Source organism: Nycticebus coucang, chromosome 3 (genome assembly GCF_027406575.1).
Source record: "Nycticebus coucang isolate mNycCou1 chromosome 3, mNycCou1.pri, whole genome shotgun sequence".
In the NCBI taxonomy this organism is placed as follows: Eukaryota; Metazoa; Chordata; class Mammalia; order Primates; family Lorisidae; genus Nycticebus; species Nycticebus coucang.
This window is the reverse complement of record NC_069782.1, coordinates 84,946,848-84,974,201: the sequence shown is the minus strand read 5'-3', so window position 1 is coordinate 84,974,201 and position 27,354 is coordinate 84,946,848. Positions and strand designations below refer to the sequence as shown.

The 27,354-nt window shown below is 36.3% G+C and overlaps 1 protein-coding gene and 1 pseudogene across 9 annotated transcripts in view; one reads left to right on the top strand and one right to left on the bottom strand.

Annotated features, from left to right (window-relative positions):
- NRG3 (neuregulin 3) overlaps positions 1-27,354 on the top strand; it is a 1,182,620-nt gene that overhangs the window by 728,420 nt on the left and 426,846 nt on the right. The gene's annotated exons all lie outside the window — the stretch shown is intronic.
- Positions 15,134-15,233, bottom strand: LOC128582788 (uncharacterized; annotated as a pseudogene).

Sequence of the window (27,354 nt, the reverse complement as noted above, 5' to 3'; positions counted from 1 at the left end):
TGTGTTCTCTTTTCTGCCTGCTGGGTTTGCAAAGAGATTTGCGGTAATAATTCTGTGCCTACCTTCTTGCAACCATGTAGCTCATGTTTGCTTAAAATTCTTGCTGGAGATCAAGGAATATTAAACTTCATATCACATCATAAGAGAATGCTATTAACTTCAGGGAGGATATAACATGCTCACTGTTAAAGAATTATCTTTTATTCATACTATGTATGGAGGCTCTTAAATGTAGATTATATTTATTGATTTATTATTATTATTATTACCTTTTTGACATAGCCTTAACTTTGAAGTCAAGTAAAATTCAGTTCAGATCCAGACTCCACCACGTCCTAGCTTAGACAGATGTTTGTAAAATTATCCAAGCCTTCACATAAAAAATTAAAATTCATAAAATTTATGAAATTTTATGCATCTAATGTAATTTTTTTTTTTTTTGGAGACAGAGTCTTAAGCTGTCACCCTGGGTAGAGTGCCCAGGTGTCATAGCTCACAGCAACCTCCAACGCTTGGGCTCAAGCGAGCCTCTTGCCTCAGTTTTTCTATTTTTAGTAAAGGCAGGGGTCTTGCTTTTGCTCAGGCTAGTCTCAAACTCATGAGCTCAAGCTATCCACGCACCTTGGCCTCTCAGAGTGCTAGGCATGAGCCACCATACCCAGCCCTTGTATTCTTTTTTTATTATTTCAATATATTAAGGGGGTAGCCATGTTTCTGTCACATGGATATATGTACAAGTATGCTGACAGCAGGGCTTTCAGGGTGGTAGCTCATTGTAGTCATTAAGTAATTTTTTATCCCTAACCCCTTCCCACCCTTTCCTCATCTTGGTTTCCAAAGTCCCTTGCATTTCTTTGTGTCCATGGATGCCCATCGTTTGGCCTCTCTTATTAGTGAGAACACTTGGTGTTTATATTTCCCATCCTGAGATACTTTGCTTGAGATAATGGCCTCTAAGTCCATTCAAGTTGCTATGAGTGACATTACTTAATTCCTTTTTATGCCTGAGTAGTACTCCATGGGGTAGGGGTGTGTGTGTGTGTGTGTGTGTGTATAAAACATATCTTTGTTTGCTATGAATGATGAGAACTTATATTGATTCCATATTTTCACAATTGTGAATTACGTTGCAATAAATATTTAAGTGCCACTGTCTTTTTGATAAAAATATTTTTCCCCCTTTGGGTAGATTTCCAGCTACTGGGATTGCTGGAACAACTAATAGGTCTACTTTTAGCTCTTTGTGGAACCTCCATACTGTTTCCATTGTAGTTGTACTAGTTGGCAGTCCCACCAACAATGTATAAGCATTACTTTCTCTCTGCATCCATGCCAGCATCTGTTGATTATCTTCTTAATCAGCAAAGGATAACACTGATTCCCATAGTAAAGTAAGGTGAGCAGGGAAGTGGAGGGGTTCTGGGATATGCTTGAATGAGATGTTTCATTTCAGCATCCAGCACAGTTTGGCCATTTGGCCCTGGAGGAGGCATTCAGAATTCCAGGAAGGCAAACAGGCCTGACTATGGTTCTTTAGTGCTTACTTAAGGAAAAAACAGGACTCCCAATTCACCAATTCCAATTCCCATGTGGGAAAAACATTTAAAAAACTGAAGCCTTGAGGTGATGGATAGGAGATAGGAGGGCAAGCAGTCAAACATACTAGTAAACGTTATTAACCCTCTGGGTCTAAAGTCAAAATCTCATACTAAGAAAATGTGTCTGTTGTATTATTATTTTATTTGCATGTGCATTATTGTTCTTCTGTGATTCAGTAAATTTTGGACACTTTCATATTCGTCTGTCTTAATTATGGTACATGGGAACAGAGGGAGAGAATTGTTGTAATTTTGCCTTACTGGGAATTAGCCTACTTTGGGGGGCAGGATAGATCCCTCTCTTGGGAGGCAAAATAAGTCACATTTATGTAACTGACCCCAAATCAAAAATAGTTTTGCCCTCTTTTATATTCAGACAATTTTATATCATGAGTAAAGTTGTTTCTGTACATGCCCTAGAAAGATTTTCCTTTTTTGTATAGTCACAAAAGCAAGTGTCTCAAAACTGAGCTTCTTTGAATACCACTTAAGCTTTCTTTCATGGAATAGCGAGTAGCTGGCGGAGTATGTGGTTAACTGTAATGTAGCCCAGTCAGAAATCCCCATCTCCACATTCCCTGCAGTGTCTGCCCTAGTACTTTCCTTTTAATTATGACCACCCACAGTTTTATCTTTGAAACACAACGTTTGATGTGCAAACCTAAATTTAAGAGAAAACAAAAATTGATGGTATGATGTAGTCATTTCTGGGAAATAAAATAGAGTCCAGTATGAAGTTATTTTTAGTTAATATATTTGCCTATTATTCATCTGAACTTTAGTAAAAGTAAGTGTTTTTCTACATAGGACGCAAGAGGTAGATGAAATAAATTTAATACTACGTAAAGGACAGAAGTTGCTAAGTATTTCTAGTGTTGGGTCTCATACAAATGGTGTATTTAAAAAGAAAGAACATATTCTCTTTTTAAAATTTGTTTAATTAATGGCCGTCAGAAAAGCAGCCTTAGATTTACAGAAGTATGGAACCAAATGAACAAAGTGTTTTCACATGTCTCTTAATAGCCTCCTGGTTTTCCCTATCATTAACAACTTGCATGAGTGTGGTACATTGGTTACAACTGATGACCCAAATTAAAATCTTACTATGACATCAAGTAGGATTCATTGTTTATGGAGTACATTTTATGAGTTTTGACAAATGCATAATGGTACACGTCTATTTGCGCAGAATAGTCTTACTGCTCTAAGAATCCCTGTGCTCCACCTATTCATCCCTCCCACTGATATTTTGTTATTTAAAAAATTTTGTTTTATTCCATAATGTCATACAGTTGGAATTATCCTCTACATGCCCTTTTCATGCTGGCTTTTTCCACTTAACAGTAGGCATTTAATCTTTTCATGGTGTGATAGCTCATTTCTTTTTATCACTGGATATCCTTTTTATCCTTTATATCTATACAACACAGTCTGCTTACCCATTTACCTATTGAAGGACATCTGAGTAACTTCCACATTTTGGCAAAGAGTATTGGAACAATAAGTATTCACAAACAAATTTCTCTTTCTTTTTTTGTCATGAAGCTAATGTAAATGGCATTGTGCTTTTATTTCAAATTCCAATTTTTTAATAGTATATAAGAAAGCAATTATTTTTTATATATTAATTTTGTGTCCTAGAACCTTGTGATAAATGCTTATAAGTATCAGGAGGTATTTTTTGTTGTTGATTCTTTGGGGTTTCTACATACACAATTATTCCATCTACAAACACAGGCAGTTTTGGTTTTCTTCCCAATATGGTTACATTTGATTCTCTTTTCTTATATCATTCTATTAGCTGTACATTGTTGAATTGGAATCATGAAAGCAGATGATCCTTGCCTTGTTCCTAATCTTAGTAAGAAAGCATCTAGTTTCTTATCATTTAATATGATGTTTTCTGTATGATTTTGATTTTTTAAAAAAATTTGAGACATCTTTGTGGTCTAATACGTGATCGATCTTGGAAAAACATACAATGTATCTTCACAGACCATAGTGGATTATAATTAGAAATCAATTCCAAGAGTAGCACTCAATTCTACACAAAGTTGTGGAAATTAAACAACCTGCAGCTGAATAGTCTTTGGGTCAAAGATGAAATAAAGATAGAATTCAAAAGATTCCTTGAATTGAACAACAAATTGGCACAACTCTCAAAATCAATGGTATTCAACATAAGTACCCCTCAGAGGAAAATTCATAGCTTTAAATTCCCACATCCAAAAGTCAGAAAGATCAAAAATTAACAACATAATATCACATCTTGAAGAACTAGAAAAGGAAGAACAAACCAGATGCAAAGCCAGCAGAAGAAAACAAAATAGCAAAAGTCAGAGCATAAATAAATGAAATGGAAAACAAACAAACAAACAAACAAAAAAAAACAACAAAAATATAAACGGTCAATGAATCAAAAGGTTGGTGGTTCTTTGAAAGACAAAAGAAAATTCGAAAGACCTCTTGCTAGATAAACCAGGAATAGAAAAGAAGCTAAATCAGAAATGAAGAAGGAGATATATAACAAATGGAAAAGAAATACAAAACATGATCCATGATTATGATGAAAATATCTACACACATAAATCAGTAAACATGGAGGAGATGGACAGATTCCTGGAAACACAAGACTTTCAGTAAGACTCAATCAAGAAGAAATAAAACTCCAGAACACATGAATAATGAACTGTGAAATTGAAGCAGTAATAAAAAATTTTCCAAAAACACAAAAAGACCAAGACCAGTTGGATTCATAGCCAAATTCTGCAAAACCTACAAAGAAGCAAGGGAAATTAAATGAAGCCACTGTTATAGCTGAATATTTCCATACTGCTCTAGCAGTGATTGACAGAGCGTTCATTTAATTTCCTTGCTCACGAATCCCACTTGTTCGCAGTACAAAATTCCTTTTATACATCAGTGAGTTAAAATTGGTAATATTTTTTAGTATCTTTTTATATTCATAAGAGATATTGGTCTGTACTTTTCCCTTCTTGGACTATCATTGTCTGGTTTTAGTGCGAGGGTTATGCTGCCCTCCTAGAATGAGTGAGGGAAGTATTCTTTCTGCTTCTACTTTTGGAAAGAGAATATAAAGAATTGATATTTCTTCATTAAATTGGTATTGCTGCAATTGGTATTTCTTCAATTCACATTTAATTCTGTGACTATTTGGTAAAATTCACCAGTGAATCCATCTGGGCCTGGTGCTTTCTATTTTGGAGGTTTTTAATTATTGATTAGATTTCTTTGAAGGATATAGATCTATTTCAATTATCTGTTTTGTCTTGTGTGAGTGAGTTTTGGTGCTGTTCACAGTACTTCTTTAATTTGCTTTTAGTATTCATGGGTCATGCTTATGGCCACTCTTACATTTCCAATATTATTTATTATCTCTCTCTCTCTTTTAAATCTTAGTTAAACTGGGTAGAAATTTGTCACTTTTATCAATCTTTTCAAAGAATCAAATTTGGTTTCATTGATTTTTTTTTCTGTTGATTTCCTGTTTTCAAGTTTGTTGACTTCTGCTCTAATTTTCCTCAATTTAATTTAGATTTAATATGTTCTTTTTTTCCTAATTAGTCTATCTTTTTTTTTTCACCGGGGCTAGGTTTGAACCTGCCACCTCCAGCATATGGGACCGGTGCCCTCCTCCTTGAGCCACAGGTGCCGCCCTTTTTCAAAATTATTCTAAAGCAAAGTCTTGTATTACTGGTTTTAGATTTTCTTCTTTTCTAATATACATTAAATGCTAAAAATTTACCTCTAAGCACTGTTTTCATTGATTCATAATTTTTCATAAGGCATATTTAAAATGTGTTTTGAGACTTCTTGTTTGACTTGTGTTATTTACAAGTATGTTTTCCTCATGTGTTATTTAATCTTTAACAACTTAAAAGTTTACCAGATATTGTTCTATTATTTATTGACTTTTAATTTGATTTCATTATGGTCTGTGAGCATACTTTGCATAATATCTGATCTTTTAAATTTGTTAGGTCTGTTTTATGACACAAAAAGTTATTTATATTAGTGCCTGTTCCATGCCATCTTGAGAAAAATATATATTCTGCTGTGATTAGACGGAACATTCTATAGATTTCAATTAGATATAGTTGACTGATGTTAACTGCTAGATTTGTCAATCACTACTAGTATGGTATGAAAATATAATAGTGGGTTCATTTAATTTTCCTTACAATTCTATTAGTTTTAACCTCATGTGTTTTGACATTCTGTTCTTCGATGCATACACCCTAAGGATTGTGTGTCTTCTTGGGGATTTTATACTTTTATCATTATATAATGCCCCTGTTTATCCTTTCTAATTTTCTTTGCTCTGAGGTTAACTTGATTGGAAATCAATATGGCTACTCAAATTTTCTTTTGATGGAGTTTGTATAGTGCACTTTTCTCTATTCCTTACTTTTAGTATATCCATATCATTAGAAACTTAACTTCTTGCAGACAACATATCATTGGTTTCTACATTCTCCACTCTCACAGTCTCCTTTATATTTCCTTTTGCTTTTTTCAAGATTTTCTCTTTGTCTTTAATTTTCTTTAGTTTGAATAAATATATTTATTCATTTATATTTATCCTTATTGGTGTGTTCTGTGCTTCCTGAAGATGCAGTTTGGCGTCTACCAATAATTTGAGGGAAATTTTAAAATATTATTATTTCTAATATTTCCTTGGTTTCGTGTTCCTGTTTGTGTTCCTGGTGATGTAAAGGCTATATTGATGTGGTAAAATGTAAGACAATGCAAAGCATTCCATAATTTATGTTTAGTTCTCAGCCTTTATGAGTCTTGTGCTTCTGAACTGTCACTTAAACAAGTAATTCTCAACTTCTCTCTGCTTTTAGGTGGGACAAGAAGGGTGGAGGGAACTGAAGTTGGATCTGTGCCTTCCTACAGCTCAGTTAGGTTCTGGTAAAATAGTTTTCTTAAGTTTAGCCTTTATTAAGAATAATAGAATGTGCTGGTATATTTTGAAATGGCTTTCCCTTCTTACTATTAGAAGCACCTAGGAATCGTTCCTTAAAAAGTATATCTCTCTCCTCATCAAGACTGAACCTCCCTGGTCTTTTTAATGCTCAAGCTTGCCCCAAAACAGCCTCGAGCAATTAGTCAATTATAGTTTACATGTTCCTACCCTGATAGCTCTCTAGATTTTAATTAATATGAAAAAGAATTATTGTACTTTATTATAGCATAATGCCTCCCTCCTTCCTTGTGAAAGAATTTTATAATATTTTTTGTACAAAGAATTTACCATTTATGATTTGCAAATTTATGATGTTTGAAAAAGAAGTCAACTTTGAAAGTATGCAGAAAGATAAGATTTGAACCAAAACGACCTCTTCAAAAGCCTCTATAATAACCTTCAATATTTCTTTGGCTTTCATTTGTAATAACTTTGTATTAAATAGAACAATAATGTGATTCTATCAATGATAATTGAGTACCATTCCATACAATGAGGACCAGATCCAAATTTTGATTAGCCCTTTTGATTTGTATGTGGCTTCATCAAACAGCATCTATTCTAGGCAAATCCGAGGGGCCTATTTAGCACTGTCTATCTTTCAGAACTACAATAAATTCCTAGGAAACTCTTCACCTTTTCTACATTACCACTACTGGAATAATGTTGCCCATGAATTGGGAAAATGAAAAGGCAACTTTAGATTTAAACATTGACAGGTTATGTTGTACCAATGGGTGTATCTTTCCAGAAAGAATAGCAAATTGTAAAAAAAAAAAAAAAAAGATTAATTGGAAAACTCAGATCTGGTAACAAAATTTCCATGATTATACTAAACCTTATCTCAACAGAAAGCCAGTATAATATAACTACTTTAAAATTTTATGTTTAATTTTTCATTGTATTTAGAAAAAGGCCAATGGGTAAAGGAGAAAATAAAATCAACTTCATCCCACAACTCCTACATATGGTATTAGTTTTCTCCTCTTACCACAACAAATGTCACATAAGATATACATCCTTTTTTTATTTTTACTTTTTTATTATTAAATCATAGCTGTGAACAGTAATGCAATCATGGGGCACCATATACTGGTTTTATAGACCATTTGACACATTTTCATCACACTGGTTAACATAGCCTTCCTGGCATTTTCTTAGTTACTGTGTTAAGACATTTATATTCTACATTTAGTAAGTTTCACATGTACCCTTGTAAGAGGCACCATAGTTGTGGTCCTAACACTTACCCTCCCTCCACCCAGCCTCCTCCCTTTCCCCCTTCCCCATATTCTTAGGTTATAATTGGGTTATAGCTTTCATATGAAAGCTATAAATTAGTTTCATAGTAGGGCTGAGTACATTGGATACATTTTCTTCCATTCTTGAGATACTTTACTAAGAAGAATATGTTCCAGCTCCATCCATGTAAACATGAAAGAGGTAAAGTCTCCATCTTTCTTTAAGGCTGCACAATATTCCATGGTGTACATATACCACAATTTATTAATCAATTCATAGATTGATGGGTACTTGGGCTTCTTCCATGACTTAGCAATTATGAATTGGGCTGCAATAAACATTCTGGTACAAATATCTTTGTTACAATGTGATTTTTGGTCTTCTGGGTATATACCTAGTAGAGGAATTGTAGGAGCGAATGGCAGGTCTATTTTTAGATCTCTAACTGTTCTCCAAACATCTTTCCAGAAGGAATGTATTAGTCCCACACCTTTTACCATTAACTAAGATAGACTCTCACTGGGTTAAAGATTTAAACTTAAGACATGAAACTATAAAAATACTAGAAGAAAGTGAAGGGAAAACCCTTGAAGAAATCGGTCTGGGTGAGTATTTTATGAGGAGGACCACCCGGGCAATTGAAGCAGCATCAAAAATATACTATTGGGACCTGATCAAACTAAAAAGTTTCTGCACAGTCAAGAACACAGTAAGTAAAGCAAGCAGACAGCCCTCAGAATGGGAGAAGATATTTGCAGGTTATGTCTCCGACAAAGGTTTAATAACCAGAATCCACAGACAATTCAAACGTATTAGCAAGAAAAGAACAAGTGATCCCATCTCAGGTTGGGCAAGGGACTTGAAGAGTAACTTCTCTGAAGAAGACAGGTGCACGGCCTAAGACATATAAAAAAAATGCTCATCATCCTTAATCATCAGAGAAATGCAAATCAATACTACTTTGAGATATCATCTAATGCCAGTAAGATTAACCCATATCACAAAATCTCAAGACCAGAGATGTTGGCGTGGATGTAGAGAAAAGGGAACACTTGTATACTGCTGGTGGGAAGGTATACATCTTGAAAAGGAAAAGATAGAGAAGTTTTGCTCTAGTCTAAACTTATGTATGGATTCTAATAACTGCATTGCATTCTGTTATGAGGAAGCACAGGTATTCTCACCAAATCTATATTTTGTAAACAATTAATATTTATTTGTTTATGAGTCAATAATTTTTTGAACATCTTCAGATAAAAGAATTACTCAACCAAAATATAAATATTTTAATGGATACAAATTTATCTTGTCAAGTTTCCATCCAGAATGAATATTCTACTTCAAATTCCCAAATTCACGTTCTCTCCAATCTGTAGAAAAATGCCTATTTTGCTATGTCATCCCTAGAATAAATGATGAACATGTTTTAATTGCAATACTGGCTAATGGTATTTAAAGATATTTTGTATCTTATTAAATAGTAATTTTTCCTTTGATTGCAAGGAGTTTTCATCTGAAATGGATTTGTCTTCTTTTAAAATTCTTAACATTGCTTGTAGTCCTTTCTTCCCTCCTTCTCTTTCTTTTTCATTTAACAATGTAGGTCAATAGTTAAAAAGAAGATAAATTCAGTAAAAATAAAAATGATATTAAATTTAAAATAAATGAGCTTTTTACTAAATCTTCAAATAACAGTATCTTATTTCTAGCAATATATTTACAAATGTTTTTGAATTAGTGAGCAAAATTGGCATTAATTGATCATGAAGAATAATGCCACAGATTCTAAAATTTATCAAAATTGATCTCAGTGAAAATTTTTCTCTGTCCAGTTTAAAATAAATGTCTTCTTTTTCTTTAGACAAATATCTAACATTTGGTGAAATATACTATTTTTATTTATGAAGTATCAAAGTTTCCCAAGTTCCTTCAGAACTTTATTCTGAGATTTGCTACAAGATTTTTGCACCATCATATTTTTGTAATGCACATTTGAAATATGTAGGCACTGTAGATAAGTCTACATTTCTCAGCTTGAAAGTTTGACACTGGAAATATGTATTAATGTTCTGAAATATGTTTCTGCCTCCAAGGCTTCTATTTAGCATCCCTGGGTGCTGCAAGAAATGTTGTGTGGCCATGAAGCATGAAGTGTTAGTACCATCTCTTAGAATAGCAAATCAGTCTGTTTTCTACAGTTAGTGTGATTTTAGGACCTCAGAATTTTTCTATAGCTATTTAGATCACAGAGTTTTAGTCCAATAGTTTGCAAAGTAGGATTTAATATCTACATTATTGATATAGTTGTTGCCCAGTAACTTACAAAGAAAAAAAATTCTTGTATCCAATTAAAATTAAACTTTTTCTGAGACTATCACTTTCCAGTTAGTGTTTGAAGCTGCCAATCAAGATGCCCTTTGTGAAATATTCAGATGTTTTGACATAGTGAATCATGTTATGAAATAGGAATACAGGTATTATACAAAACATTTCTATTTTTATGCATGTATGTCTTCATATAATGCATATATTAATAATCTTTTAAGAACTCAGGTCTATAATTTGACGAGGTATTTGTTTATTTGTACTTGAATATTCAGGCAAGCTTTAAAAAGTTGTAGAAGGGGCACCATTATTTTATTTTGAGAACAGATCCCCTGGAGCCATATTGTAGCATATTCATGTTTCTTAAGAGCCAAGTTTCAAACTGTTTATTCTAATGCAGATGTGTAGAGCATCATTTTCCAATGAGTTGGGCAGGTTTATGCTCTGATCATTTTAGACTTGTTAATTTCACAAATGCAATACAGTAGTATAAATACTAGAGCTTTATGCTGCTAGCCCAGAATTAATTTTTACAAATTGGAAAATGTTAATAAATAAATTGATTTTAAAAAATTTAAATGGAACTTAACAGGCATTTATGAGCTCTAAGTGTTCATAAGTGTGTATTAGAATCATTTAATAAAATAATCAGTACTTAGCACTAATACATGCAATTTAATGTTTTATTAGGATATTTTAATAGCAAAGAAACTTAAATTAAGAAAAGGTAAATAACTCACACTATGTTCAGTCATTTTCAAGTGATAGATGCAGGACTTAAATCCATTTCATATTTAGAACTCATAGTCTTAGCTGTTATTCTGTCCTCCTACTATGGAACCGCTCATTTTTCTGCTTTCCCTTTTATTCCATTCTCTAAAAACTGAGATTCTCAAAATTTAATATTATTCTTAGTAAAGTATCTCAGGCATGGAAAAAAAAAATATCCAATGTACCCAGTACTACTGTGAAACCAATTTATATTCACTCACACTTTCATATGAAGATAAAACACAACTATAGCCTAGGATGAAGGAGGGAAGGAAGGGGAGAGAGAGGGGAAGGGGGGTCGATAGAGGGAGGGTTAGTAGGGGGACCACACCTGTGGAGCATATTGCAAGTACACGTTGGATCTATCAGGTGTAGAACACAAATGTTTTAATGCTGTAATTGGGTAAATGAGGTGAAGGCTATGTTGATTAGTAGGATGTAAGCACTCCAATTTGTACAAATAATCAACACATTGAATCCCATAATGGCATAAATGTATTTATGATCTATGTACACATGACTTAATAAAAAATTCAATCTTCATCTAAATCTCCTCGAACGCTTGTGTATAAAACACAGATTATTAAAGTCTGGTCCCAAGAAGTTCTCTCTTCAGTGTGGGTACATCCTGAACATTTAGATTTCCAAATATTTTCCATATTTAGGTGATCTTTGTGCTTCTTATTCAGGGGCCTCACTTTCAAAACTACTTCCCTACAGTTCTTCTTATGCTTGTTGTTAAACAGGTGGTATCCATTGTTTTGAGTTCCATTCAAATTCTATACACCTGTTCTAACTAAACAAGATTTAGAAATCTGTGAGTCCAGATGTGATTGAATTGAAGATGATATTAAGTACTCTAGTATCTTCTTCAAGAGCTTATTAATTACCTATCCCATAAAAGTACTAATTAATTAAAATATTGTTCATTACTCTACCTTGCAGAGCTGTTACAGGCATCTTAGACATATTTTGCAAATTTAGAAATGTGTTCTGGACAATTCACTGATAGATCGTCTAACTATAAGCATAGAAACAATGAACAATTTCTGGCTATTCAGCCATGAACATATGTGGAATCTTCCACTGAACAGGAAATGACTCTATCATGATTATATACTTAATTTAATTTAATTGTTGTGTCTTTTTATATCTTTACTGTTAATGGTATGTTCCTTCTTTTATTAAGTATTAATATTTCACCTATAGACTATTGGATAGAAGTTTTTGATATTGTTCTTTTTCTTTTATGCTTTTGTATAAATCTATTTCTACAAATAAATACTATCTTGTATTGTAATCTTAACATCCCCCAGTGAAACATTTAAAAAAAAATCATGTGGCTTATTACAAATCTTTTCTGGGCAGAGGTTAAAATTATTTTGGTATGAAATATAATGTGATCAGGCCTCAGTGGATGACTTAAGTAGTGGTGTAGGTGTTTTAGGTTAGAAAGGATCCTTCACTTGTAAGTGTGTTTAATAAATTTCAGGCTTGAAGACTCATCATCACAACTGAAGAAAGACATAGGGAAAAGATAGAGGGATCTTATAAAATCTAGCCAGCAGTCTTTGAGAAGAGAGATGAATAAGGGAGAGCAAGATGTACACTTAAAATTGACAGGCAAACCATAATTCCTTGATGTTGATTACATGAGCTTTTCTTGCAATAAACTATTGATGGGGAAATGAAAAGGCTAGCAAGTAAGCCAAGCCTGGGCCTGCCAAACAACAATGACTCTAGCCAGGTGTTGTAGCGGGCACCTGTAGTCCCAGTTACTTGGGAGGCTGAGGCAAGAGAATCGCTTAAGCCCCCCAAAAGAGTTTGAGGTTGCTGTGAGCTGCGACACCACAGCAATCTATGGAGGGCAACATAGTGAGACTCTGTCTCAAAAAAAAAAAAAAAATGAAAAAGAAAAAGAATACTTGGGCGGCGCCTGTGGCTCAGTGAGTAGGGCGCCGGCCCCATATGCCGAGGGTGGCAGGTTCAAACCCAGCCCCTGCCAAAACTGCAACAAAAAAAAATAGCCGGGCGTTGTGGTGGGCACCTGTAGTCCCAGCTGCTCGGGAGGCTGAGGCAAGAGAATCACGAAAGCCCAAGAGCCGGAGGTTGCTGTGAGCCATGCGATGCCATGGCACTCTACCGAGGGCAGTAAAGTGAGACTCTGTCTCTACAAAAAAAAAAAAAAAAAAAAGAAAAAGAATACCTAAAATGTGCTTTAAAATTTATTTTAAGTATTAGTGCACTTACCCTCAGCAGTAGTTGGTTTGAAACAGGTCATATATACCTTACATACACACAGATACAAACACAAGCGGGCAGATGTGATGCCATATGCAACACTCACTGAAAAGCTTCTCCAAGGCAACGTCCTTCAGTCTGTATTTAAAATCCATTATAATTTCCCAGAAAAATCATTGCCATAGTAACTGGAAAGTTATTTGTACTCAAAATTAAAACAACCTTCTTTGCTATCCAGGATATTGGTTATGTTCTGTCTTATCCCTTGGATTTAATTAGATGCATTATTATTTTTGGTCATTAGGAAAGGAGGTAAGGCCTTCGATATAAACACTAAGAACAGCCACTGATATTTCATCCATCCAAAAACAAGTTGGCTTTTCACATTGTTCATTTGTGTGAATTTTTTTTCTGTTTTTCCAACTTATATTAAATCTATTTACTCAGAACATAGGCAAGCTGCATATTGCTGTTGGCTAGATGTGGAACTCTCAGTACTTGTCCTGCCCTCTTTATCCCAGCCTTCCCTACGCAAGCGGTGTTATCCAAAATCACATCTTAACACAGAATGTCTGTATCCTTTACTTCCATGGCGCAAAATTACCCCATGCCTTATCTCAAAGCCTCACTTCCTGCAGAAAGTCCTCCCTGAGAAATCATACCATTTAATAGATGTACTCTTGTTTTTTCTTACAGCATCTTGTCCTACTGGTATTCTTTAAATACCATATCACAGTATATAATTCCTGAAATTACTACCCTGTTTCCCCGAAAATAAGACATCCACTCATACGCACAGGCAGCCAGTTATAGTTTGGAGGAAAGAGGCACCTGGGGGAAAGAAGAGTCTGATTCTAGCAAGTTCACCAGGAGGACAGAAGCCAAGGACCTCTGGGGGGGCAAGGTCCTGACATAAATGTCTGCTGAAGGGTTAATAAAACCAGCTGTGTGTAGTAGTCTCTTCCTGATTGCCCTCCATATGTGGTCTTCCCATGAAGTCTAAAAAGAAAATGACAAACTGGTATGAGAGATGAGGTTTCTTATGAAAAACAACGTCAAATGGTGTAGTCTGTACTGCTTGGCACGTGGCCCAGACAAGGCAGCGGGATAGTCTCTTAAGTATGAGGCTGTAGCATAAGCCACAGGCAGGTTGGCCTGGAAATCGCTGCTTTGTCCTTTGTACCATGCGAGAATTTCCCTAGGTCTTCAATTGTGTTTGGGAGATTTGGTAATGGAGGGAGCTGAGGAGCATCTGTGTGCACCAGCAAATGGATCTAAAGTGCTGTGAGGGTTGCTTACTTCAGATTATTTGCTGATACTAGAAAGATGGTCAGCTAAGATGTCACTGAGGGAGAGGATAGAGTTTCTCAGGACTCCCGTAAGGACTCATGTCCCACCCAAAAAGTCCCCTTGTGATCCACGTACCCTGCCCAGGCAGGCTGCTGGGACTTCTGTGGGTGCACGGCACGCTCACTGGTTGGGACAGATTTCCTCCAAATTGCTCTGTTTTCTCTAATAGACCGCAGCATTATTGTGATTAATTTGTCTGTAATTAAGTTTTATTACAAGAGTGACATTTGCCTTTGACTTTGGCTGGGAGCTTACCTCTTTGCCATCATCATCTCCAGCCAGCCAGAGCTGTGGTGCCAAACAGCACAATGACAATCGGCTTCACCAGATTAAACGTGTGTGGGTGTATGTGTGTGGGGTGTGGCTGTGGCAGGGACAGTGACAAGGCAAGGAGACCAGACAAGGATTTATATGGGACATTGGTCCAATGGTCATTAGGAAATAGTCACAGTATGACAACCCAAACTCGAGTGAAGTAATAGTAATTGGTGCTTTCCATATAGTTTCTATTAAATCATGTATTATAACTCCATTTCCTTTCATCTGTCTCATACTGCTATTGCTTATCCTGAATAATAACAATTAAACATCGAAAATTAAGATATATTTTTAAAAAAATATGGAACATTTCACAAATGTGCATGCCTTGCGCAGGGGCCATGCTAATCTTCACTGTATCGTTCCTAAAATTAAAATATCTTGATGGCTGGTAGTAGTGGCTTACACCCGCATTTTGGGAAGCCAAGTATGGGAGGAATCCTCTAAACCAGCGGTTTAAGTGCAGCCTGTGCAACATAGTGAGAACCTGTCTCTACAAAACATTTAAACATTCACTAGACATGGCGGTGTTTGCCTAGAGTTCTTGCTACCTGGGAGGCTAAGATGGAAGGATTGCTCGAGCTCAGGAGTTCAAGGTTACAGTGAACTCTGATTTTGCTAGTGTACTCCAGCCTGTATGACAGAGTGAGATTCTGTCTGTTTAAATTTTAAACAAAAATGGTGATATTTCATTAAGCATATAAATATATGCATTCTTCTTCTTGAATAGATATGATATTACCAAACCTCACCAAAAAATGAGCGAAAAGAATTAATAGGCCATCCACAGTAGAACCAAAAATTAAAAATATATGAAAATTGACAATTCCAAACTTTACACAAATGGTTAAATAAGTTAAACCATATTTATTTTATGGATTTTTCTTTTTTTTTTTGGAGACAGAGTCTCACTCTGTCACCCTGGGGTCGAGTGCTGTGGCATCATGATAGCTCACAGCAACTTCAGTCTCTTGGGCTCAAGCCATCCTTTTGCTTCAGATTCCTGAGAAACTGGGATGATGGATGCCTGCCACAATGCCTGGCTTGTTTTTGTATTTTTGGTAGAGATGAAGTCTCACTTTTACTCAGGCTGGTCTTGAGCTCCTGAGCTCAAGGGATCCTCCTGCCTCAGTCTCCCAGAGTGCTAGGATTACAGGCATGAGCCACTGTGACTAGTTTATGAGATGTTAATTATTCATTAAACTCTGATTTATAGAGAATATCGGTGTCAATTATATGATAATAATATAACACTAAGTTTCAAAAGCATGGTGCTAAATGACATAATGACAGCTTTTCATGTTTTAATACTATGATCATTTTTATGTACGTTTAAAGTATGTCAGAACAGGGCACAATTGTGTTTCATTTTAGATGGAGAGAAGTAAACCAACCCTGCCACTACTGTATCTTGGCCTTTTCACCACCAAGACCAAAAGGAAATGCATTTCTGTTGTTTAAATCACCCTATCTTACAGTTTGTTAGGGCTACCCCAGCACACTCATGCAGGCACAACCACAGAGTCATCCTCCTCACTACTGCCCAAAAGAGTCAGAAACACACACGGGCTCATATCCTTTTCTGTAAAGGCTTTTGACTACTCTTCATTGCCTATAGGTTGTTAATAATCCCCAGATACTTAGTGTAATTGGCAATATCAAGGACAGTACATATAAACCATTATGTAATATTCATAATATCTCAGTGAATGGAGATTGTGTATTTCATTTTAGAAAAACTAAAATGTTCCATGTCACTGAGAACTAGTGCCCAGTGTCAAGATGACAATTCTATTTCAGGTTTCATGATTCCAGGTGTAAATTAAGACAGTGAGGGCTGTTGCTCTTGTTTAAAAAACTCATTGCCAAGAACAAAGTCACACCTGCTGGAAGTTGACATGGAGAATGGTGGGGACAAATGGGTCCTCAGACCTGTCTCATCTGACCCCTATAAAACCTAGTTTGGGGCCCTTGGAGACAAAAAGATGGAGAAATTGCAGGATTGCCAACAGATCAATTCTGCAATCTGGCTTAATTTCTCTGAGCCTTGGTTCTTCCCCTTTAAATGGATGATAATAACCACCTTACAGATGGGAGATGAATAAATGACCAGAGCAGAATCAATAATGCGTGTTGGTTATTAGCATCACCTGAGATTGCACAGGGATGGTTATTTCCCCAAAAGACAGAGATTCCACTAAAACGTCATTAACACTTTCTCAGTGACTATGAAATAAAATTGATCTGATTAGCTTAAAATCATTTAGACTGGGGTAAGATAATAAGATCCTTATCTAATCCTCATGGAAGACCTGAAATGAAACTCTCCTTCCTGATGCTCTGACAGAACTGAAGCTGACTTAATTCCCAAGGTCACACAACTTCAGGGTGGTGCAGTCAGGTTGCAGGTTCTGGCACGTCTGACACCAGTGTCTACATTTTTCACAGCTACTTCAATCAAAGACTGACTCATGGCTGCTGACTCCCAGGGTCTCCATATGTCTGTTTTGTTTTCTCAGAACCTGAGCCAGTACAAGGTGAAGTGGAACCCAAGTATTAACCATAGTTTGCCAGGCTTTGTTTTTCATGACTCAAGTGACATGTCACTGCAAGATGTGAGAGGGGATATGGAATATTTCAGTTCATTTTCCCATTTGGGTCAGAAAGTGGCAAAAATCCTCATAGCTGAGAAACCACAGGGCATGTCTAACATCCTTGCAGAGTCCACATTGCAAGGAAGTGGGACTGTTCGTGGTCCTCAGCTTTTCCTTTTACAAAAATATAATTTCACATTTAAAACTCTATTAAGGATCTGGAAAGCTCCTTATGCCATTTATAATAAAAGTGATACTCCTTCTATATGGCAATGATGTTTCCTCTTCTGACTCTGAAATAGATTGTTTTTCTTTTTTTATATGGAATAACTTTATTTTTTTCTCTTGTGACTTTTTTTTAATTAAAGCATAGCTGTGTACATTAATGCATGTATGGGGTACAATGTGCTGGTTTTATATACAATTTGAAATACTTACAACAAATTGGTTAACATAGATTTCACCACACTTAATTATCATGTTAAGACATTTACACTCTACAGTTAATAGATTTGACATGCACCTTTGTAAGATGTACCTTAGGAGTGGTCCCTCCACCCATCCTCCCTCTCACCTCCTCCCCCTCCCCTCCCCCTTCATCTTGGACTGCAGTTGAGTTATAGCTTTCATATGGAAGTGTGGGTGATTAAGAAATGGCATTCTTCTGAAAATCCCAACATTTCCCTCACTGGGTGGGAATAGGGGAGTTACTAAATTTTTTGGATTTGGGGGAAAGAAAAGAGATGATGCATCAGTGGAGTCAATGGAAATCATTTCCCCAAGACTTGTTTCCCTAAGATTTGATGTTCATTCCATTATCTCCACCTGACACCCCTTTGTATTGATGTTTGAAACCTAAAATGAGAAACTAGGAAAGCGCAGATGGTCCCAGAGTTATGTTTTGACTTTTTTTTCTATAAACTATGTGAAAATAATGAATAGTTAGTAAAAACTGTACTTTAAATTTGGAATATTGATGCCTCCCCTAGCTGTAAATATAAGGATCTATATTCTCTCACAGGGATAGACAGCAGCGAACTATAGCTCCCATTTAGCCCGTGGATACTGAAGGCAGACAACCAGTACTGTACTCAACAGTGAACTGTCTTTTTGCCTCTGGAATGAATTGGGTAACCTCATATTCTTCCTTAAGCAACTGAGAACATAAATCACAGAATACAATATGTACCAATTGAAAGTTGAATTAATATTTTAAAATCCAGGGTTTTTTTAACATCTTTTTATTCCAGAGGATTATAAATTTATATTTGCTATGATTTCTACTGTTGAATATTATGTATACACACATGAATTTATGTATGCACACATTAATTTATAGATATAAAATACATGTATAATGTTTAATTTCGCAATAAACCAAATGTGCCAGGTTGACACTTTCTTTTCATTTTTTTAGCAATTATTTAAAGGAATGTTTAAGAAATTCATAAAACATTAGAGTTAACTTAGTACTTGGAAATATCATGTGCCTCATGAATTTCAAGAAGGAATAGTTTGTGTAATATGTACATTTAATAATGGATTACTTGAGCCTGAATACATGTCAAGGAATGAGTAGACCTGTAAGCCTAAAGGACCTCACAGATTTTTTTCTACTCTCAGTAGAGCAGAGGTGAAGCTGAGGCATTTCTGAGTGCCTATTATCTAATAGATACTATGCTCATCACTTCATAATTATGACCACCTCTAATCCTCCAGCAACCCCATTTAAAAAATGTTAAAATACCTGTCTAAGGATAAGAAAAACATGTCTCTTAAGATTAACTTCCTCGCTCATAGCTAATAAGTTTTCAAACACAGGTGTGTATGGTATTTGAACTTGACACCTATGGATTTTTCTATTTCCTACATTGCTTTTGGTTTAAAAAAAATCTACCACAAATCACTAATAAACATTTGTAGCAGTGAATATTGCCTCTGTTACTCAGAATTTAATGAAATACGAAAACAGTTCTTCCAGTACCAGGTTGGTTTATGTGAGACAAGCAGAAAGGCAACTAGTTAAAAATTATTTTTGTAAAACATGACATGGTAGCCTTGGAGGCAAGTATCAGGTGTGAGGTAATCCTTGTTCAGGCAGGGCCCTGCTTTGCTTGAACCATGCAGAAACTGAGTATTTCAGTCTCTGTCCTTGTTTTCCATCTGTCTGAACTTGGCAAAGCAGAACAGACGTAAATGGTGGAGCTCTGAGCCCTTCAATTAGATTTCATGCACTACTGACCCAAACATTTCTCCTCAATCTCATCTGAGCTGCTGACAGATGTTTAGGATGTCAAAAGAGCTTCCAAATTAAAGATGGAAACATATTGTATGTTGGTTGACACGATCACAGTACCTGTAATCACAGACTAATTCCTTTAGTCTGTAAATGTGAATTTTCTTGAGTAAAGAGCATTATTTACCTGTAAGTAGTAAAATGTGTCATCATAGTTGTAGCAGCAACTATGATGCAAAAGGAAACAAAACAAACGTGGATTTCACGTTTCCTTACTGTGCTAGTATGATCCCGGAAGGTAAGAAAGGGAAAGAAAGCATTCACTGTTAAACACGCGTTGGAAATCATGGGCTTCCTGATAGGTCGTGAAGGCCAGTGCAAGGCTAATTGGATTCTACTCTGCTTTCTGCCATTCACAGGGCTTACTCATGACATGTTGGCAGTAGAACTGAGTCTGGGATTATTCATGTAAGTGAGGCTTTGGTAACTCTGAGTGGGTGGTGTCTACATTTGAGGACTTTCATCATTCCCAAGTCACTCCGTCTCACCATCAGTGGTTGTTTGACTCAAATCATGCTGTGGATCAGCTGATTAAAAGTGAGCGCCATATATTTTGTAGATGAACAATTGAAATGTGTCAAGTGATTTGTGTGATGGGTTTCAGCAGTTTTCTTATTGATGTCATTCAAGCTGTAAAGACATTCAAAAGAGAAAGGAGCAAATATCGCTGCGGATAATCTACCAATTGTAGGAACCGTGGGAAGGATCTCAGTGTGGCTTGGGGAAGGGTGGGGCCCAAGAAAAGCTTCTGCATGGACCATGAAGCGTGTTTGAATCTGTTCAGGAATCTGAATTTAACAAAACCACCCAGGGACTCTTGTCTTTGTCAGGGAGAGCGTGCAAATATCTGTCATAAGGTAACATCTGGTCCACACGTGTCATTGAAAAGATTCCTTTAGTCTGTAAATGTGAATTTTCTTGAGTAAAGAGCATTAATATTAAAAATTATAGATTGGAAGAGTTATAAGGAATATTAGAAATAATCGACTCTGACTCTTCTTCCCATGTGTGAGTCCTCACTCCTACCCCAACCGCACACACACAGAATTACTTCTAGTTCCATTTATTCCCAGAATTTTGAATTTAATGTCATGCAATTCCTGACTCGTGACAGTCAAAAACAGAGGACTGCCCAAACTCATTTTTTGTTCTTCTTTTTTTAAATTTCAGATTAATATGAGGGTACAAATGATTAGGTTACATTATTGGCATTTGTTAGGTAAAGTCCCTGTAGTAGTTGTGCCGCACACCCAGAAAGTGTACCGCGTACCCCAAATTGTGCGTGTTAGGTGCGAGCACACCAATTCCCCCTTTTCCTTCTCTCTCCCCAGTCCTTCCTGCCCTCTTCCCCCAATTTAATTTAATTGAGTTTTTCTTTTATGTGGGCGTGTATTTGTTCATCTACTGGCTTCTTGTTTGTATTGAGTATGTTGGATACTTGATTTTCCATTTTTTTTGATACTTTACTAACAAGAGTGTTCTCCAGTTCCATCTAGAAACTAACACAAAGACGTGAAAACTCCCTCCTTGAATAGATTAATAAACTGTGGTATAGGTATACTATTCAGCCAAATGCATTTTATGATAGCCTTTTTGCCTGGTTTTGCCAAAACCAAGACATTTCCCTCTGTGAGACTCAAAGTTGACCTGTTGATGTGGCCACACTACTTCCCTGGAATATTCTCTTACTACTCAGAAAACAGAAAACCATTCTTAGACTTAATTGCTCTTTTATCATACTGATGTTCATTGTAGTTTAAGTAAGTTTAACGGTGATGGTGACAGTTTGATAAGGCTGTTCCTGACAGGAGTCCTGGCTGGTTTTGGAAAGATGCCAAAAATGAAAACAGGGAGCCCTGGAAGTCCTTTGGACACTGCCGATGGAGCTGGGCTGTGCCTCCCTCAGTGTGGACTTCCACTCCCTTCCTTCATGCTGTCAATGCAACCTGCAGGGCATGGAAGCCGAAAATACCCAAATTCTCCACTCTAATCACTCTAAACAAAACACAGATTATTTAAGCATATCTTTTGCTCCCTCCATGCCCAGTAGTAATTTCACAAAATTACTGGGAATCTATTTCAGGGCAAACTTGGCATTTAAATTAGGTGGTTTTAATTAACATCTTGACAGCATGCAGTCAAAGGAAGGACAGGGGAAAATTACATCAGCTTATTTTTGCTGTAGGAAAAAATAAGGACATATTTTGATGTAGGAAATATTTTGATGTAGGAAAAAAAAGTAAAGGAGTAACATACTAAAAAAATCAACCCCATATAATTTGAATCAAGATGGCATGCAATTTTCTGGAATCAGAATGATGAACTTTAGCATATATTCAATTTATTATACAGCTCCAATAGGGACTTTACCTAACAAATGCAAACATTATAACCTAATTATTTGTATCCTCATATTAATCTGAATATAAAAAGAATTATTTGTGGAAAAGGAACAAAGAAGACATTCTTTGGACCACTACATAATATATATATCTAAAAAAGAAATAAAACTATAAAACTTGTAGAATGTAAGATTTTTTTTAAAATCCTCTATTTTTTCATGCCAAATATCTAAGAAATCTTGCCAAATAATCTTCTAACTAGTGTGGATAGCTCCAACATTTCTCCATGATATATAAACTACATTGTATCCTTTTGAGAACAATCCTCCCCCATTTCCTCATGTACCTTGTAGTAACTTAAATATTTGCCAGTGATAAAAAAGAGCATAATCACTGCCTTTTTTTTTTCTTTACAGAATTAATACACTTAGCTCTAAGATTGAATTATTTAAATCTAAGAAATTAGGCTTCTTTTTCCCACTCTAATATGTATTCAAATCAGTTTCCTTAATGGAATCATGCAGAAAATACATAGTCCGAAAATTGGGGTAGAAGATGGTATAATGTTCAAGGATAGAATTTTCCTCTGGGACCCTGGGGAATCCTAAGAAATTTGGTTTAATCTGCCATAAATATTAACCCCCTCAAAAAAAATCTTCCTTAATATCATGATATATGTTTTGAAGATTCTTGTACCATTTGAATTTTTCTAACCAATAGTGATTGGGAACAGACTATGAATAATTTAATTTTATATGTTTGTAGTAATCAGACCATTGCATTTAGCCATTTTTCTCCAGGAATTGTTAATGTCACAAAACTGTTTGGGAGACTTTGTTCGTTTGTTTTGTCATGCTGACAAGAGCATCCAGATTGTCTTCACTGGGATTTGAAAGGTATAAAGACCAGGAGGGAGGGAGGAAGTTTAGGTTAGATTTATTGAAAGGGACAGTGACCAGCCTGGATAGGGAAAAGATAGAATTTGGAAACCGCTTTTATCTGGGGCTGTGGGGTGGGCAGATTCCACAGCTAGTCTGGAGGGCTTTGGTAGGTTGGGGTCCTCTGGTGTGAATTTCTTTGGGAAAGGGGATAACTATGTCCTTTGTGTTTTTTGTCTTAGGAAGAGGAGTGGGGAGGGGAAGGAAGTGACAGGTTTCTTGTGGGGCCATGTTAGGCCCCCAACATAACTGACTCATGTTAAAAGGGGAAATGGAGACATCAGCCAGTCTTCCAAAATTGCTTCTGGATGAACAGGATCATAGTTGTCCTCTGTGGAATGAGTTGGGTGTCAGTAGGACTGTGTGGGTTTGGGGTACATTGGGAAAGGATTTGGGAGTGGTAGAAATTGAGTGGCAACGGTGGCTAACACTTTTTTTTTTTTTTTTACCCCATCTTGAATAAATGAGGACAGAATTGGCTGGCACAAGGGGCAATGGTTAACAATAGGAGGATGGCAATGAGGGAGCTCAAGATGGGTAAGGTACAGTTTCCCATAGTCTGTCAAACCAGGATCCCTCATTTTGAGACTGTGGGTGGGTAGCTTGTTCTCAGAGCTGGATGGTGCCCTCTCACCCAGACCAGAATTGTTGGTGTATAAACAGTAGGTCTCCTGTAAAAAAAGTGTTAATGGCCCCTTACCCTGCTGTGAGTAGACTTAAGCCTCTAAGATGACTGGGGGGTTGGGGTAACTGGAAAATAATAAAATGCTCCAGTCTCCTCCCTGGGCTCCACCCTTACAACTTTCAGGATTATGTAATCAGAGACCACAGGCAGGATGGAAAGATGGGGCATGAACCTTTAGGGCAGCTGGCTTCACCAAGTCTATGGAAAAAAATTCTGTGATCAATTTAGAAAAGGTGGCTGCATAGTTTTGGCCTGAAAGTCCTATCAAACCAGAATAGAACCCTTATTGGCTTCGTCTGATGCCTCTGGTGATGCCATTGCAGAACTCAGAACTCAGATGAAATTTGGTTGTTGACATTATTGCAAGGAAGAAGTAGTTTCATGTACAAACTTGTCCAAACTCATATGCTCATTGAGTTCTAAGTGTGCTCCGGACAGTGCTCAGAAGTGATGACCCTGGGCAGAGAGGAGACCGGAAACTCTGTCATTTGCCAGTGAAGGAACAGTTATGCAGGAACAGTTACAGAGTTGGGAGTGCAAATGAGACTTTGGGGAATTCATTTGCTATTGTATTCAATGATTTGAACAGCTCCAATATGGAAGTGAGATGAAATTTCTTCTGTGCAAGAGTAACAAAAGAAAAAAAGATTTGGCTGAATATGAAGAAAAATACGAAAAGGTCATGTAGTGTGTTGGAAAGAGCCCAGGGATTTTATTTAGAACACATCAGTCTGAGGTGGAACTCTGGTCCCACTGCTTTCTTCTCAGGAGGTTTAGCTGCTTAGTTTCTCTAATACTCATTTCTTAAAATGTCAAGTGGGGATAATCACATTTATCTTTTAGATTTGGGGAGGATAGAAACCCTGAAACAATAAAGCATTTAGCATGCACACACACCTTAGGGAGGAGTACTCAGGGGGTTCATAGAGACTGGACAGCCTTTTTCAGGGAATGGCAAATTCAAAAGGACAATAAACCTATGAATTGCTTCCAATATGGGAACTTTATGAAAAATGAAATATCTTCATTCTCCCCATAGGCCATTAAGGAATTCACATAACTATAATGAGTTGAATAAGTTTCCTCGGCTCGAGTTTTAGGAAATTAGAAGTTGAATTATGTATACCCTGTAAATATAAAGATTATATCCGTGTGTCTTACATGTAACACTAATGTGTAAATTTTAATGTTACCTTCTGGAGACGATTTCTTGGCCTAGGTGAATGGCTATAACCTAAGAACTACATCTAGTTGGGAAGAAAGTGCTATAAATGTATAAATTCTTGAGTGAAACATTTCCTGGTGAACAGAAGATATAGGAGGGACAGAATTCTTTCTGTCTGTGGGAGAACTTTTAAGCACCCTGGAAAAGTAGTGAGTTTCCTACCATCGCTGAGGCTGGAGACAGTTAAAGTTCAGTTGAACAATCGTTGGGTGGAGAGGTCGCAAAGAATTTTCACATGTAGATTGGAGAATTGAAGTTAAATGGATTGTAAAATTTCCTCTCCACTGTTACTCCATTTCATTGTAAGACTTCAAAACCTGGAAGCATTGAGAGAGATCCATGACTGATCACACTTCAAACTGAGAAAATCCTCAGGTAGACGTGACAATGGAGACAGAAAACAGAATAAAACAATTTCCTTAAAAATAGCTTTGCCTGCTCGATAAACACAACCTAATTTCTTCTCTTTTGAATGAAGAGAAATGGAGCGAAAGACTTTTAGGCAGATGTCTCAATGGATAGTGTAATTTTATACCATTCTGGGGAACTGACACCAAAGAGAGCCCACAGAACAGGAGCCAGGATTTATCCTCTTCCCCAGAAATCAAGGGAGCTTGAGCTGCCAGCAATTAACCTAGTAGCTTCTAGATAGGGAGCGTGGCATCTCTGCTGCCCAACAAGAACGATGAGGCTATCCCAGTGCAGTCTCAAGAAAAGGATTTCAACTCCAACTCCCAAATGAGTTAGGAAAAAAAAAAAAGAAAGAAAGAAAACGAGAGAGGCAGAAGAGTAAAAGTCAGAGAAAAATAAATGAAGAGAATAAAGAGGTAATTTTAGAAACTAACTGCCATATGAAAGTCTTTTTAATATAGTTTTGTGCAGCCTCATCTGTGGGCAAGATAAGGCAGGATGGACAGTTCTTACATTGCTATGTGTTTTTTTTTTTTCTTTTTTAAAGAGATAAAAATAGTAGTAACCAATTAAGAAATCCTGTATCATCAGGAAAAGTAGAAATAATATATCTCAAGTCTAGTTCTGACCCTTAAACGGAGATAGTGTTCATTGTTGTGTAATTCCCTTCCGGTAGGTATTTTCAGTCTAAGAATGTTTGGTTGAAAATAGTTTTAATGGCCAACTTTATATTTAATTTTCATATAAATCCAGAATATTTATTTTGGCTATTTTAGGCCCTTCGATAATGTAATTTAAAAACTATATAATATCCTTTGAGTAGATACACATTAACTTATTCTTTCATCTTCTTGGCTTTGAACAATGATGTTTTCTTCCCTTATATTTACAGTCTAAAATTTTTTGAATCACATTTTTTTGCACAGAGCTTTTTTTTTTTCTTTTCTTTAAGTTATACTACTAGCAAGGGAATGATTGGGTATGAATATAATCCATGTTTTGATCTGTAATGTTGCAATGAGTTTTCCAGTTGCATTTAGACAAGCAAAGGCAATGTTTGACTTGTCAGCATTTCCCTGAGGCAGGTCTTTGGTAGTTACTGTAACCTTCCCTTCAGGATAAGGTCTGGGAATTAGTCATTAATTTGTCTTCTGAGAAAGAGAACATATAGCACTTTGCAGAAAGCTGCTAATTAATCCTCCCAACTCCCTAGTGGGAGAGGGAGGTAGAAAATGTCTCCATTGCACTGTTGACTAAGAAATGTTGTGAATGGACGTGACAGACATCAATTTAAATTGCCCAGATGTGGGACAGCCCTTTTGCTAGATGATTATGATTTTCTGCTAAAAATGGCCCCGCTGGCCCTGGAGGTTCACTGGAAGATTCTGGGCTGCTGTGTCTGCTGCATTCACTGCCTCTTTATGAGTGAGCACGTGAACCCTGGGCTCCCATTTGGGACCTACTCCCAACACTCATGTGTTCCCTGTTGATCTTTTTGTGTATGACTTCTCTACAGTCTTAGAGCAATAATAAAATGGACATCATCCTTGAGATGGTAATTAAAAATTCTTTGTCCAGTTTCCCTTCAGATTTGGCCCCCACTTGCCTGTGGACATCACCTGATGCCTTCTACCTTGTTCCTTAGTAGCTCCATAGCAGCTAACGCTGATTTAAACACTGCCACAGAATTCCTTTTAGATTTCATATCCTCACACACCAGCCATAGCCCCCATGTAACCCTGACAGGGTTCCGGTCCTTTTATTTTGTTTTTGTGTGTTTTTTTTTTTTTACTTGCTTGCTTTACTTTTTATTTGGAAGTAATTTCAAACTTACTAAAAAGTTAAAAAAATAATAGTGTTTCAAAAAACATGTGTATATCCCTTTCCCAGACTTACATAACATATGCCGTAGTCATTATACCCTATCTATTAATCTATGGATCAATGTTACTTTTTTTTGATCCTCAAATGCTGCTTTCTCTAAACATTTTAATGGGTGTTCCCTCTCCCCCAGGTGCTATCAAT